Below are 17,880 nucleotides of genomic sequence, written 5' to 3' on the forward strand. Positions count from 1 at the left end.
TCCTGCTGGCCAAAGCTTTTCGAAGAAACAGTCAAGCGACAATGTCAACACGTGCGCTTTCCGTTCTTTAACCGACAGTGGGCTGAAGCACACAAAAAAGTTTAAAGGGCCGCGTATAGATGTGATTCATATTGCACTATCCAAAATTCTATGCTGTGTATTTATTTACGGTATATTACAGTCTAGGTGCGGGCGCAGCGAAGACGATAAGCTAAGTACACTTGCGGTAGCAGTTAGTTGTTAATTCAAAATGTATCCCCGCTGGACAACGAATGAAAAAATTGAGGGAGCGTATGCGATTAATTGTGTTTTTATTTTGCGTTCTTTTTATGAAATATATGTGTAAGTATATAACATCTGCATCAATTAGGTCAATAAATGATAAATAACTATTGTTTCTCGGGAATGCCATTTCAAGTATTTCGTATGTAATTTCATTAATGAAAAAAAAATTAGCATCATTGCAAGTACGAATAGAAAAGGTTTATCGTTGCACACATTAGTACGTAAGTATTGTTTCATTCTCGAATCTTTTTCAGTCGCACCATTCTTTTCTTACGTTCGGCGAGAATCGAAATCTCGCCACGAGCAGTAGGTATTCCATCGTTCTCCTGATGGGCAGAATTCTAATGCGGGACATGAGGCAACAGCGTAGGAAAAATTAATACGGTTCAACAACAGTGGCTTCGCGTAGCAGATACACGAACCCAACTTGATGGTAACAGGGAAGAAAATTTAAAGTACTGCTGTTAGATGTCGTATTATCAACTTGTCCCAATTATCGATTTTGTGTGTTAGGTCTGGGTTATGTGTGTTCGTCAGCGTCCAATTGTTTATATCAGCACTTCGATCGATTTGGAGTTGGCCCCACAGGACTCTCCCCCCTTAACAACAAATAAAAAGAAAAATATCTCTTTCCGAATTCATATGTCCGATACTGTATAAGGAGTTGAACTGGTTGTAAGTAATCTTCTAATCGTTTTTGATAAGTTGAAAGCACAATACAGTGATTCCTCAATGAATGCGACACGAACAACGGTGTTATTCCCACCATTGTGGGGGGGGGGGGGGGTCACTCTCTAGAACCAATCAAAACAGAGCAAACAGAAGCTAAGCAGAGGTTCGACTTTGTGCAAAAAAACAAATTTATGTGGGGTTGAAGATCTTTCCGCCTTGCTACGAATGCTCCGAACCGAACCTGATTTCGTCGCACTTATCGAGGCATTACTGTATACTTGATGGAAAGAAATAATTAATCTTTTATGAAATAATTAAAATTTTATGAACACAAACAAAAAACTATCCAGGTGTGGGGTAAGCGCACCTAATATCGCCTACCCAAATTCAAATCGTTCTCAGTTGAAGGGTAGTTGATGTTCTCGTATCTAACTAGTCTCAGATAAGAAACAAGTTATCTGTGTATCATACACGGTAGGTTAGAACTGGTTTAAATTTAATGTTTTGCAATCGCAATTGTTATATTTATATGTGTGTTAATTAATTTTAACCATATACATATTTCGGAGGCTTAATGCTAAACGTCTTTTAATGTGACTATATTTAAAAAATGTCTTTGTTATAAAAATGAAAATATAGGGTTTGAAATATTTATATTATTACATATTATTTTTTGAGATTCGATCACATTTACATGCTCGGTGAACAAAATTCAACCCTGTAGATTTGCAGATTTCGCGTCCCTATTACCTATTAGTAGCAAGTACTACACTGTAGGGTTAGCGGTATTGGGCGCACACTGGCTAAGACACATAAAGAACTGTTTCCGTTCATAGAAATGTTGGAACCGATTAAATTACTAAAACGTGTCGTTAATTAAATACCCCCAATACACATTCATGCATTCATAGAATTTTTAAGCTTGCCTTCTCCTAATGTGACGTAAAATGGTCACGGTTCAATACATTTTTACACTATCAAAGTTCACTGAAATACTTCTCATGTGATGCACGTTGCTCATATCACGTTGCAACCATAGTATTTCTTCTTACACATGCCGGGCCACTAGTTTAGTTCATTATTAGACTGCGGATTTTTATATAGGTGCGGAAAGAGGGATTGTGTAATACGAACGATCGAAATATGTACTTGTTTCTATTGCGATGTAACAAATATGTCCTGAATGGTTATTTTGATCCGATTCGCCTCGATCTACTCTACCTAAAAAGGACTTGGGTAAATATTTACAATAAGGGAGCTACCTCCGATTTCAATGATTTTTTAATACGTATAAGATGTTATCAAGGTGACCCCCCCCCCTTCCTAAATGATCGTCAGAAAGTTTTTGACAGAATTTTTCTTGAACAGCTCTAACCAACTTTGAGTGACTTTTTTTTTGAACCGCCTCTAACCAATTTTAAACGACCCCTTTTTCTTGAATTGTGTCTAATTAACTTTGAAACATTATACTAGTCGGAATTGGTTAGAAACAGTTCAAGAAAAAAAGTAACTTTTTTAGTTACTAACTCCCCCAAAACAATAGACGAGTTTCTATTCGAAGTGGTGTAGGTACCTGAGGCTGATTCTACTTGAAAAGGAGGAATTTGTATTTAATGTGAAACGTTATTGTGTACCTTTCTTACTGAAATAGTACTTTGAATAATTACTTCTTTACAAACAGTGACCTCCAACTAAACATAATCGAAATCGGAGGTGGCTCCCTTATTGTGAATATTTACCAGAACTTTTCCTAAAGTCTTCAGCACATGTACGTGCGACGTCGGAAGATCATTTTGGAGGCCACTAAACTAAATTTTCCCACATCTTTAATGTAGTTCTTATTGCTTTGTTGGCGCATTCACCGAACTCCAATGAAACACCGTCTAGTACAAAGAGTCAAACCACGGACATTGGTTGCAACGAAAATGATACACGTTTGAACTCACAGACCTTTCGCGTGTTCGTCGATACTCGTTTACTTCTCATCGGTGTTTATACAAATTCATTCTTTTCCCCCGTGCATCAGACGTGGTTCAGAGTCGAACAGCCGTCAATTACTAGTACATATCGAATTTCCCAAAAACGTCGAACGAAACGGCTCGCGGCGATCATTAGAAAGTCAGCGCACACGCGCACCGTGGGGGACCCGTTGATTTACAATTTTGCAGATTTTAACATGTCGGTGTATCGAACAATCTCGCGCTGGGTAAATTGTACGCTCATTACGCCGTTTCCATATTATTTACGTTATTCGCGGGACTCCGAAGTCTCCGGGCCCGCGAGTGGAAGATGCATATCGCCATGAAAACGCGAACGTCGCCGAAGAAAAAAAGAAAAAATCGCGAAACGAGGAGAATGGGGAGGGGATGGAGGGGAAAGAACCCGTCTAGCTGGCAGAAACCGATAATTTAAGAGGATTTTTCAGCGCGACATCGTTACGCGACTCTATGCACGGCATTCCATGGACTTTGGTGCCTCCATCCTTGTAATGACATACACCGCGCGATGCAACGAATATCGCGTATCGATCTGGCATTATCATTATTATTGCGTTATGCCGTGCCACGATTGAGACCTCCGTTTCCAACACGTACGAAACGTACGGTACGTGTGCACGCGCGCGTGCGCCTCACGAACGAAGGAGACCCTAGGTGGAAAGACCGATATGTTTAATAAGTCGTTGCCGAAATTATTAAGAACTGAAGTGGTCGGTTAGCCTGTCAACCAGGTGATTCTTCTGATCGTGACCATTGGCGTAACTATGCAGGGGCCAGAGGGTTGGCCTGAGCTCCCAGAATGCGGCCTGCCGCCCCCCCCTTCCCATCCCGTCTAGAAATGATTGAAATATGTAAAAAAACATTCATCAGTTACTAAAATCTTGTGTTATAGGAAATAAATACTTGGGCCGAAATGCAATACGCAACGGAACTAAATACAAAAGATACAATAATGTCCTCATTACGTTAAAGTATTAAATAAAATTGTATTAGAATTAAGCTGTTTAATTTTAACATTCTACTGTAACTAATAATCCTGTAACATCAATTGATGGGCCGGATGCAATAAGGGGCCTAGAGCTCGAGAATGCGAAAAATATTTTTGCAGAAAAAAACAACAAATTGACGCTTATACGGATTTTAACTTTTGCTTTTAAACAACCTCCAAGTTTTTTCTTTCTGTATTTTTTTTATTTTCAAGAATTATGTTTATATGTTTTTATTCTTAGTTTCAGTGTTAAATAAATATGTAAATAATTATTGTAAAATGTGTACCTACCTTTGTATTGTGTAACCTACGTACACATGGTATAAAATACATACAAGTGCCTGATGGGAAGTCTCATGGGCGAAAGTCAGAGGTCTTCGCCTCTCCCAGACAAAAATTCTAGTTACGCCAATGATCGTAATCTCTTACGGCATTAATTAAAATTAGTTACAGTGAGACTCCATGTATCCGAACCGGTCGGGAGACAAGACTATTCGGGATAACTGGATCGTTCGAATAATAGAAGTCCACTAATTCCTCCTCTAATTTTGTATTAGTAGGTTACTAACGCTATTTTTTATACGTAGTTCATCGATATAAAAGCACTCAATTCAATAGTTAATTTAAGTAGGCTATGTAATGTAACTTGTATACTACTTAATGTAACAGTCGCTAATGGCTTGTATGTTGATGAAAAAATAAACTTTACTATATTTCTATTTATTACAGAAAAATCATTGTGAAATTATGTACTTTTACTTGATCTGATTTATGCTTGCATGAGAATTTATGATGAAAACGTCGTTTCGTCCAGGTAAACAAGTTAAATAACTAGTCCAATTTTCATAATTTGGACAGTGATTCGTGCAAAATAGGTTTCAATAGGGTGATCTTGTCGTTTGGTCCAAACTACGAGCATTCACAGGGTACCTGACAGTCTAATCTAATTACAAAATCTAAATTGTAATTACAATGTAATTACAACGTAATTGCAGAACAATTACATTGTAATTGCAGGAAAATTACATTGTAATTTTTATTGCAAATTTAGTATAGTTAATTACAATGTAATTGTAATTGCAATTTTTGATAATTACATTGTAATTGTGATTTGGATTTTGTAATTAAATTACATTTTGCCTAACTGTAGTACCTACACCTGCTGATTGTAAGTATCAAATGCCAAAAGGACACACGCGAATGAATGAAAAGTTTTTCGGTAATAATAAAAGTATGAAGACGAAACAAATAGCACCTTGATGCCAACAGAGATTGCGTTCTTCATTGGGACAACATATACCTATGGTGGGTCAAAACAATCGATTTTTCAAAAATATTTAATTTCAATAATACTATCTTTAAACTACATTCCCTGAAAATCTTATTTAAAAATTCATACAATTAACAAAGTTATAGCCTGCAATAAACGCCTAATTGAACGGTCCCTTGCGCACAGGTAAAATTTTAAAAGCGTTTTTCTCAAATTGGTATTTGTAAAAACGATAACCATTATATCTCAAAACTATGGACCGATTTGCTTGAAATTGGGCACTGAGATTCTTGATATAATTATCTAGGTTTTTCGTAAAATTTTGTTTAAATATACTAGTTTATTTTATATAATGTAAAGGTGTTGACATTTTCAGTCGTTCGTTACGATTCATTACGTCGCACAGTGTGACGACTACATATGTATATTACAGGGTGTCTCACCCGATTTTTACATCTTCATTTTTTCGCTATTGTTACTCGTAGCAAAAAATGTTTCAGCGGAGGCTTGAATGGTATCGAGTGGAGCATATTCTGATGTTATTAGTTCTTTCGCGAGTGGACGCGTAAAGTTCATATAAAGGTCAACTTTGTTTTTTTAAATGGAATGAGGTACTTTTTAATACATCAATCGATGCAGCTGGACATTCGTTATAAAAAAGTACTAACCTATGTATGTCGAAAAGTTAGTAGTTCAGGAGATATTTCAATTTAAATAATTCTAAAATACCATTACTGTCGTACTTTGTTATCATTCCTGTAAACTGTAAATAAACGCTAACATCTCAGTACGACAATAATGGTATTTTAGAATTATTTAAATGGAAATATCTCCTGAGCTACTAACTTTTCGACATACATAGGTTAGTACTTTTTTATAACGAATGTCCAGCTGCATCGATTGATGTATTAAAAAGTACCTCATTCCATTTAAAAAAACAAAGTTGACCTTTATATGAACTTTACGCGTCCACTCGCGAAAGAACTAATAACATCACAATATGCTCCACTCGATACCATTCAAGCCTCCGCTGAAACATTTTTTGCTATGAGTAACAATAGCGAAAAAATGAAGATGTCAAAATCGGGTGAGACACCCTGTATATTATGGGCGTTCCGTACAAAATTCATAACTTCTAAAGTAATCTTATTTTTTGACCTAAGACCCCTAATACTTTTTTTAAAGAGGAAACAAAGTTGGATCGACTGATGTAAAAAATGTAATTTCATTAAAGAAAATTAAGGTGACTTTAATTTTGTATTAAATAAAAAAAATGTTTTCCTTATGTTTTTCGATAGCAAATTGTTGTTACATGATTACTGACTAATTTTTATTTGAAAACCTTTGTTTAGCAGTTTATCGAAAATGCAAGAAAAATCGAAACTATTCAGAGTAAGAGATATTTTTTCGATATCTTCTCGTAATGTATCTGGTTCATCGATAATTAAGTATTCTAATGCATCATTATTCAATTTACTCTTTGCTGTGCTCTTGATGCTTATAAGACGAAGTTATGAATATGCATAAGCGGTAGGCCAAGTGGTTTGGATACGGATAATAAGAGCTCTGTAACATTAGTTCGGATAAATGGAGTCCCACTGTAAATGGACCAATCAAAGATTCTTGTTAAACATCTGCAGACTGGTGTGTCTTTCGTGCAAGATCTACAAAAAAATACATACCTGTCAACGCTAATTACAATTACAGGTAAAATAGAATTTCACAACCAAATGTTTTAGCAAAATAATTAATTTTCGTTATGTACTTTGTTAATTCCAATGTTGATCGATACCTTCTTCAATAATATTCTTTAAAATTTAAACCTCCTATGTCCTATAATAAGAATAGAAAAGTAAGTTTTGCGACAATATTTATTATAAAACAAAGTTTGCAATTAAAACACTTTTGCAACCGATTCTCAGGTGGTACATTTTCGACGAACCATAAATATTGTAAGGTAAATGAACAAGGAGTATTAAAATTTATGTGAATACCAACTTATCCAAAACATGTAAATAACTTTCAATATCAAAATATCGTACTGAACACCAACTTACGCTACAATTTTATATTACTTCTCGATTTTATATTACTTTCGAAGAAAGATCATTCTTTTACACCACTACCATCGTCATATTCGCGACACCTTGTGCATATGCCGGTTTTATTCAAATTATATGTTGCGCTATTCTGTTCAATTCGACTTTATCACTGCCCCAAGTCCTATTTAGACTAAACAAAGTTTCGCGTTACGCCACGGATGAGAAGGAATACCAAACCTTTCGATTCTGTTGCCGATTTTCGATGATCCATGGTCTTGTTACCGCGTTTATTGACCGAGGTGCCTTTCGATTATGCGATGGAACGCTGCATAATGCTTTCATCCAACCATTAGTCCGCGAAAAAACCTAATATTTTTAATAATTTTGTCTTACCTAATTCTCAGTTTTGTTCAAGTTCCTAAATCCTTAAGGATCCTTAATTAGAATATTATTTACCTATGAAAATTGTTTAAATAATTTCAGACACGTGATCTCTTCCGCCTTTAAGAATACAGTTTAACGATTGATGTTCCTTCTTCTTGTAAACAGTCGTATTAACAGCGAATTACTTTACGTGTCATGGATTTTATACAGGAAAGTACACATTTTAATTTTCCAATAAAAAGATTGAATGAATTCTATGACACTTTAGAATAAACATAGCTACTAGTGTCTTGTTAGTTTTTTGAGTAAAACAATATGGATTGATATGGACTAGTCAAATTTCTACCGTTACTTAGTAACTCGTGTCAATTCTTTCGTTTTTCTACAAATCAAATGTTACTTCCTGCAACTGTTTTTACAAGGTAATTTCGAACTTCGTGGACAGTCTGTAAATTAACATCGCCTGTCGGTTCACTGTTCGAGATTATCCACGGACTAAGTATCTGTGGACTGAGATACTAATAATATATTCTACTCTCATATTCGAACATACAACAAAGTCCTACAGGGCAAGGCTTTGGCTAGATGTCCTAATTACTGCTACCTTAATTAACATATTACCTTAATTACATGTTGTTAAACATGTACATCTACAAATCGGCTCAGTTTGGAACATAAGATTATTTAACATCTCTTTCATTACAAAAAATAGTTTTATACATTAAATATAAAGAATTAATTCATAATTAATTAAAACCGCCGAGCAATCCCAATGTCTTTATAACTGTCAGCCCGAAAATTAAAGTACTTCTTATATACTTTAACAATTCATTTTGTACAAAAGATACAGGTTGAATAGTAAAATTACAGCACTTTCTTTACTATAATTTCGACATCACTTTTATTTCAGTGACAGGGACCCAATGGGTTAAAATATTGCGTGCCGCGTTTAATACGGCCAGTTGGACACGTTTACTTCCTCCACTCATAGACCCACGAATCCGACCTGGCCTCTCGAATCACAGTATTATCGTCTAGGTCTAGAATGTTACGGCAGCACATGACGACTAGGCCGTTCGATTAATATGACGAATGCATGTTTCGATGGCGCAAGCATGAATTTATTACGCGCTTATAAAATTCAGAAGGATAGCGGTCGACTTGATTGTCCGCCTTTTCTAGTCGTACTCGCGACTGATAACCCGAAATTCAAGGGAAAAAGAAGGTTATTGCGTATCATTGATTGTTATTAATACTTCGATTCCATTGGGGAGATAAACGAGTAGGTACCGAGTTTGATCTAAGCCTCGATTTCTGCAAACTTCCTCACTTTAAAGTACAAACATTAAACTTAAAAACATGCTTGTACGATTTTTTTCAAGTAGTCCGTAGTTTAGGAGATATTTCAATGTGTGCACTCGAAGTGTTAAAAGTTAGTATGTATTGTTAATTGTCATTAGAAATCGCTGCTGTTGTACACTTTTCAGGATGATTCCCTGTGTAAAAAGGAATCGAGAACTTGCAACGAAATTCATATAAACGACAGTTAGTTACTGTCGAGAAATTAAATTTCGAAAATTGGTTGTACTTTGCTACTTGTAGACGACATATGTGTAAGGAATTTTCTTCGCAAATGATAATCATTTAATTAAGAAAAATATCAGTGAGCAAAACTGTACGCGTGAAAGTACGAAAAACGTTTCTTGTTATCGTGCCACATATCGCATCAGTACCACTTACATAATTGTAATTGAAACTTCACTGCACCCTATATCGTTTAGAATTCTGAAATATAATTGACGTTAATATGACTATTTTGACGAATGTGCAATTCCAATTATGTTATGTAAAAAGTTGTTAGATAATTCTCGAGATTTTCAACTGGAAAATTTATCTTTTGAATATTAGGTCACTTTAAACTTGTAGGCCCGTACTTGTTACTTGAAAGAATCATTTCTTTCGACGTATAAGATTCTTTGTATGTACCTACTGAAAAATTGAGTAGGATAAAATTTTTACAACATATTTGCATCCAAAAGAATAATTACAAGCGTTGCTAAATGGAGTACTGTCCTTCCCTATAATTCTCGTCTTCAATGTTCAAAACGATTTGTCTCAAGGGTTGAAACTGCCTCGATTGTACAAAAATTTGTAATGTTGGAAGAGATAGTCAAATATTTTTACTTATTTATTAAAATAAAAAATAACAAATCTTTGACTAGATTTCTTAACACTAGAACTACCAGCATTCAATGTATACTAAGTTAACCTCTAAAATTGAGTAATATACGTAATACATAATACAATCGATCGCAACATAATATGACATGAATTGTATAATAAATTAGAAGCTAATATAAATTCCAAAAAAAAAGCGTTATACCTCCAGTAATTGTAAAATAAAAAACCTGCAATCCGTCATTTTGACAGCTTTGGTAATTCTAGTGTTAACAAAATAACTTTACCATTCTCAACTCTGATCTCAAGACATGAGTGGAGGGAATTGAGACAACTCGACGTTTGCTTTAGCCAATCCGTCGGGAAATCAGTTTGAGATTTTGATAGAATGATATAATTTGAAAAATCTGTTGCTTGTCTTTTCACGTCACGTGGACAACTAAAAGTTAGTTTTGCTCCGTAACGAATATTTAACTGTGTAACGCAATTAGGCCTATTTAAACGCAACCAGGCCATGTCCAATCCGAGTCCGGGGATCTTCCGGGGATCATCCTGAACCAATCCGGGATAAACATACTACATAGTCAGTTTCTTTGGGTAGCTTTTTTAAAATTATACATATAAACAATTTTTTTAAATTGGTCCATTAAGGGGACAAGTAGGACTATATCCTCATTATTCTCAATTTTTTAATAATGCCCTACTACTATAAAATTGCATTTCTTAAAAACAATTGTAAAATAAATGGTTAAAACATTTTTTTAACTGAAATAACTTTTTTTCCTACAGGGGTTTAGAGTTGTCTGGACTGTCGTTCAGGCTTACGATTAGAGATGGGATAAAGTATAGTACAAGTAGATTTCAATCTAACTGGATAGCTTCGAACGTTTCATAAATACTTCAAAAAAGGGAAGCAATACTTTCAAGTAGACTCTCTACTGGCCGAGTAGATTCAAACTACTTAAAAGTACGTTTTCGAATCAACAGGTACTCATTCTACAGTTCGAAACCAACTTGTATAAAATGATTACATTTCAAGTATACTCACTGAAACTTTATTGCTTTTGAGAAGTAATCGAAACCCATGAAACGAAACTTTATTACTGAAATTGACTCGGATTCGTAAATACATACTGAACTTGATCCCATCCCTACTTACGATACGAAATTTGTCAAGAGTCTCAGTACGGCTGGAAGATAATTTCTGTTTTAGGATAGAAAACAGACCAGTCAATAGACTTGGCGTCAGGCCCCCACGCGACGGGAAGCCGATTATAATTTATGGGCCAGCATGAATGGACCAGGAACGTTTTTTGCAATGTTCTGCGTAGCACGTGTGAAAAAAAACAATCACGAGTTTCTCCGTTTCACCTCCCACAAATCTCATCCCTTCAATATCTCATTGTAATGTTTTACTCCAAAAAGAGTGACTGATTTTGCGTGGAATGACCCGGTGGAACCCAGGTATCGGAGGCGAGAAATTGAAACCGGGGTCTGTCCGGGCCACGGATAGCGACGGATAGCGACGGACAGCGACGGACAGCGACGGACACGGCCCGGATAATGTATAAACTGCCACATATAAAAATACGATAACCACATGGACACGGCTCGATTGTGTATAAATGGGCCTTAAAGGTGTCCGACCACCCAGAAAGGAAGGACGAATATCATCGATTATTAATGTCTTAAGTTACATTACGTCTTAAGTTGGGGTAATTTTTAAATCATAAACATCCATATAGGATGACTTGATAGTTAGTTAAAATGATAATACGCGTGCCGTCCACAATAACGTGAAAATTATGTACTTGTCATAATAGTAACAGATTGAAAAGATTGATGGAATGAGTAATAACGAGAAAAATCATAACAAGGGATTAACGGGAACAAAGTACATCATTCTCGGTTAACAGAATAATGAAGACAATAATGGTACGATATCAATCGTCTACGGAATCCTTCCCATGAAGACCTTAAATCATTTTTATTTACCGAATAATAGAAAAGTGCGGGAAAGAAGCTGGTAATATGCAAGTACATTTGTATCTTGCACTTTAATTCATTTACAAGAACTTGACAGACATTTCAAAGCAGTAATAATTAGCTATATTGATCATTCATTAATGCAATGACCCAACTCTCTACAGCTCGTGAATGCTTTCGTTTCCATACACTTTGATAATATAATTTTCTTACTCATAGATGAACACGATTAAATTACAATTTTAAACATTTTGTCTGTGGGCTTGATATTTTATGATTCTGAGAAGATCTACCGCGTCAGAAATCAGATTTAATAGACATTGTTCGAGGTACTTATACCGATAATACATCGATAATGTGTCGAAAAAAATGTGAAAATTCGATGAACATTTCGTATTAGGGTACGTCACATTAATCATCTGCATATTACTCTGTTGTGTATGAAATTCGTCTTGCAATCTAGCTTTCATGAGTCACACATATTGGAACAGTTAGCTGAACTCTTCCCCACACTTAAATTCGATCAATTCTATGCAAAACAATAGTTCACCTCATGATAGCTGAAATTTAATACATTTCTTACTTTTTACATTTCCGATATAGAATACGTTCCTATGGAAACTAATACAATAACAATAAATGCTTTTCCCTAATCGCGAACCTAATTACATTTACCTTATACATTTTACAAATTACAAGACAGTTGATTGTCTCAGTTCACGTTTCGAGATTGTATGCATTTTGATAGAAAAGTGAAGAATTAGGGTGGATGTCTCAATTACTGTCACCTTAAGATTATAGCATACCTTCATTTAATCGTTTTACCTGCTGTTTAACCCAACAATCGTCTCAGTTCGGAACATAATATTATTTAACATCTTTTTCACTAAAAAAGTAGTTTCAAACATGAAATACGAAGAAACAATTAATAATTAATTAAAATCTAGGAGCAATTCCAGTGTCCCTATAACTGTCACCTCAAAAATTAAAGTAATTCTTATATACTTTAACAATTCATTTTACACAGTAGATGGAGGTTGAATAGTCAAATTGCGGCTTTCTTTAGTGTGACTTAGTCATCACTTCCTACTTACGTAGTTTCGTTTTTGACGCTCAAATTACACTTTCATTTTCCAACACTAATTTTTAAATATCAGATAGATAACAAGTTCACGGATTTCGTTATTTTCGTGTAAATCAAACCCCGATTTAATAACAAAACTTACCGTACGCAATTTTTTATACGTTACATTTTTTATTAAGCAAAGTATACGATGTGGTATTATTAAGGACACTGGCAGTAAGTGGGACATTTATCCTAATGATTAACATACTTAACTCTAAATCGGACGTAATATGTAAAATATACTACTAATATTAGCGATTTATCTCGTAATTTGTGACATCGTAAAAAGTGTTTGCACAACAAACCATTGCAAGCTGGAACTTGTAAATTCTCCGATATTATTATGTAGTTGCGGAATTATTCGCGTAAGCCTACCAGCTACATAATAAAACTTCTCGTAAAACAACAAAATTAATTTGAAACACGGTCGTAACACCAGCCACATAGTTTTTCCAGGTTTACGGGATCTTGCCGTTATAAAGTCCTGAAAAATTGTCACTTTCGGGGAAGCCTTTTCAGTGAACGAAGTCTTCAACATAAATGAAGTGTTGTCTATTTATTAATACTCTTATTGAGAGTAAAAACAATTTAATTTTGAAACTTTCAATAGGTTTTTTTATATATCCCACTCAAGTGAGAGCCTTGAAAAAATGATGTGGTGTTGGCGCAAGAAAACTATTTGACCAATCGGTCTGAAGTTTATACATGTTATTCAGCACATCCGTGGCTATCGCAGAGACCACAAAAATCTGTTTCGATCAACAACATTTATACTTTTTACAATGTAAAATGACTAAAAAAATGCACCGACTTTCGAAATTTGAGCTTTAAACCTTCGCTAGTTTTCTATTTTTTAGCGGTCAAAATAATTTTGGTTCCGACAATAGCAACTGATCATACTGATTTAAAATCAGTTTGAATTTTTTTATCGTGATGCCTCGTTCTTCCAGAATCATCTACTGACTTCATTGCAATAGGTAACTAAAAAAAAAACTATTAAAAGTTTCAAGACAAATCTCTTTATACTCGCAATAAATGTATTAACAAATACACAACGCTTCATTTATGTTGAAAATTTCGTTCACCGAAGAGAAAATTCCCAAACAAATGATAGTCTGTCAGGTTTTCGCAGTGGCAAGACCCCTTAACGCAAGAAACTCTAGGCCGAATATCGATTTTCGACACAGGGGAACGGTGGTCGATCGAAATCGGTTGGGTATCTCGCGTTCGATCGATCGGCGCATGAACTCGGTTATCGGGGCCTGGGATCGCCATTAACGAAGGTTTCACGGTGGATTTTCGAAAAATCGACTCGAACCACGCTGCCCGCTGCCTTGTTTCCTCACCCTGTCTCTCTTTCTCACTCGCACACACACACACACACACACACACACAGCAGCGCGCGGACGAGCGGGCGCTAGTCTCCTTGTCTCTCTCGCGCGTCCACCCACGCGGCGCAAAGCAACGACGAAACCGGCCGGCGGCTAAGAGAGAGTGTATTTCTCGCTTATTATCCTTTCCTTCGATTTCCTACCGTAAGGAAAAAGAATACAGTTCTCGGGATGGTGGCGTATGTATCGAACGGTGGTATCGTCGGTGCACCACGGCATGTGTGACTCACGCATCGAGGCGGCGTACTCGCCCCGAAGATTTACAGCTCATTACCGATTTCATAGCCCGGAGTCACGATCGATCCGCCGCGGGCGTAACTTCGGTATCACAGACCAAGGTAGATCGATACGTGACAATCGTGAATATGTCCCGTGTATCGATCGAAATTCTGTCGTTAAAAAACGCTTGCAAACTATGTGTAATCGAGAAGTTACAAGATTGAACCTTGGATAGATAAATAGTCAAACCATTGTTTCACGAATATATAAAACTGTTTATGTCGACAAGATCAAGTACTCTGTCCATGTCGAAACCTTTCAACTACCTTTTAATACTAGAGTCGATATTTCGTTACCTTTCGATCTGTTGTAATCATCCCACCGCAGCAACGATCTTCTCTCTAGGTCGAGTCCCCAGGTTTTTCCAGAGTTTCGCACAAGTCCTTCGTGTACTTCACTTCGCTTCGAAACGAGCACCACCCACGTCAGCAGTCCATCGATTATCGAGCAACGGGAAACTCTATATCTCACGATTCCACGAGCGGAACATCGATGCTCGTAATCAACAAACGCGACGGACTGTGGCCGCGTGTGGCCTAAGTACGCAAACCGTTCACGGCGTACGTCGGGGGAACCACGCGGCGCGGACCACCAAGGTAACCTATATTGTCACTGAAACCGAAATGTGTCTTGCGGTTACACGTTGTTGCTATGATTGTTTATGCTCCTGAACCCACGTCCGTCAGCCAAGTGACAGCTACTACGAGGAACACAACACCGGGCACGGAGCGGCGCGTGTGCACGAGTGCCAGGGTCCACGTTACCCGCTCCACGCTATGTGGAAATGTCAAACGACGACGGAGACGTTGGCACGGTTCACCGTTCTGCCGGCCGTCGCTCGTGTGGGAGTGTGACATAATACGACGGCATTGGTGATTTTTTCAGTCTTCTACATCGATCAAACGATTCCTCTATGGTGTCCACGTTTCTTTCTTCTCGATCGAGTTGCACCTAGACTGACCGAAACGACACACGGGACGTTGATTAACGAATTTCGTGAAAAAAAAAAAAAAATGAAGCTATTCTCTTCCAGTGTCTTTCTGTATGGGACGGAAACTTAGGAGCAAACCACGCGGGTCCTGTCTAACGTGATCACTGTGGTGCTGTTGCTACTGCTGGGTGTCCGGCGCGTGTGTCCAACTCGGTCGCGGCAGCCGGCTTAGCTGTCTCTCGCGTGTTCCGTGGTGCACGACTCGAGCGCGGACTGAAGTCGAGCGCGCCGTGAGGTGAGCGGAGGTGACTTGCGACTCGACTCAACTCGAACCTCCTCGACTCCCCCCGACGTAGCCGTTCGACTCAACTCGGCCCGGGCCGAACCGACACAACTCCTCTACTCGGCCCCAGTGGCGGCGGTGGCCTGGGCTTTCTATGTACGTTTTCAGCCCGCACGACCACGAGACGACCGCGCCGCGGTTTCGCGACCTGCTCTACACCAGCGCCGCGCGCACAGGTATATAGAACGCGCGCACGGACGGACTTGCCTCGTGGAGGCGGACCCATTCGCTTTGTCATATCTGGTCTTCTTTTTTTTATTTGAGCATTTCAAGCTTTATTCAAAGCTTATTTATCTGTGCAGTGGTGGTTAGAATTATGTGTATACATATTTCTACTTGTAGCGAGTCATACAAGTATTCGGACCCTCGCCATTCTTGAATTCGAATGAACAATAGTCTTCACCTAAATGTCTTCTCTATCTGTGATCATACGAGTAATGTTTTACGTAATTTAAATAGTTTCAAGAGACGAATCAAATGGTGGATAAAATTAGATAAGTGAATGTTAAAATGTTTACAGTAAATTTTTTATAAGCTTAAAATTTTTAAAGTGCAAGGTCATATTATTATACATGGATAAATGCATAAAAATGTTGGCTATAATATACAACAGGAAAAATTATGTGCATGTTAGTAAAAAAAAACATGGGTAACTTTGAAAAACCCATTAACAATGACACTCATAACAAATTGTTGCTGCTAACCGATACCTCTCTTGAAACCATTTAAATCACGTAAAAAATATTTCTCGTATGATCACAGATAGAGAAGATATTTAGGTGGCCTGTTTTAAACGGAACATCCTGTATATTCTGAAACGTTTACCAATGAGGATATATTGTACAATAACGAAGCTTTCGAATCACGTATGATTAATTGAAAATAGTAACATACGTAAGTGGAAACTTAAATAAATCATCGAAAATGTAATTTCATGAAAGTATTCTAATTCGTACAATTTAAGGGGCCACAGGAAATTTACAAACATTTACAAATATTTTGATTCCACAAGGATACAACTGGTAGGAATGCGAATATTTTTGTGAGCTTCATTTATATTACTATGAATTTATAAACTATATTACTACATTACTATGAGTTTTCATTTACATTAGTATGAATTGTTGTCTCCATAAACGACTCATTATTCGAATGCTTAATTATTGCACTACACATCCCTATTGACAAACATTTCAGAATATATATTGTTAAAGAATTATTAGTCATTCCAATTCAAGAACTGCGTGCGAATACTTCTGTCACATAAAATGTGGTTTAAGTCCTGGGTATCGTTATTAGATGAGCATCTTGGATTATTAATTATTCCAATTCTTGGTAAAGATACCGAAATATTGTAATGTTTAGCTTAACATCCGTTTGTAGTTACAGTACGGCGACGATTATATTGCTTTTACAGCATATCAGAAACGTGTGCTTTCATGATAGTAATTTTGAAAATATATTTTACCTTTGAATAGACCGTGATCTTTTATAATAAGACTGGTTTGTAATTTAGCATCTATCTTGTAAAGTTCGTAGTAATGAGTAAATGGCAATAATGCCGATTCTGACTGATCCATATCAGCGGCTGCCTTTGCCACTTTGTCCGTTATTTCATTACCTTGGATGCCAATATGGGGTGGTACCCAGACAATTTTTATGTGACAGTCTACATTATTAACAAGATCTTGGTTATATTTTTCTTTAATTGCAAGAATATTAGACGGCTATCACCTCCAAGTCTTTTTTTTACATAAGCTGAAATACCGAAAAAGTATAAGGACGACGATGTATTGCAAAATGTCTCTTTCTCTCGTTCTCACAAGGGAAAGGCACGGGTGTGGAAATTATTTTTGGAACAGCACTACGTAGAAATGATATACATATAATACCTACTACAAAACATGTACATATAGTATTACAAAACCCTCTCGAGCTTTTTCAGAATGGGCGTTGGTTTTCGAGATACAGTAAAAACTCGATGAGAGTTGGATAACAAGTTCCCCGT

General features: G+C 36.7%; 1 protein-coding gene across 1 annotated transcript in view; it reads right to left on the minus strand.

The window, feature by feature from the left end:
• Positions 1–15,054, minus strand: part of LOC107191370 (putative transcription factor SOX-15) — a 177,123-nt gene extending 162,069 nt beyond the window's left edge. Inside the window, exon 1 of the mRNA XM_015580434.1 lies at positions 14,895–15,054. The gene's annotated coding sequence lies outside the window, so the exon portion shown is untranslated. The remainder of the gene's footprint in view (positions 1–14,894) is intronic.
• Positions 15,055–17,880: the final 2,826 nt, after the last annotated feature.

The sequence above is a fragment of the Dufourea novaeangliae genome, unplaced genomic scaffold (assembly GCF_001272555.1).
Source record: "Dufourea novaeangliae isolate 0120121106 unplaced genomic scaffold, ASM127255v1 scaffold13, whole genome shotgun sequence".
In the NCBI taxonomy this organism is placed as follows: Eukaryota; Metazoa; Arthropoda; class Insecta; order Hymenoptera; family Halictidae; genus Dufourea; species Dufourea novaeangliae.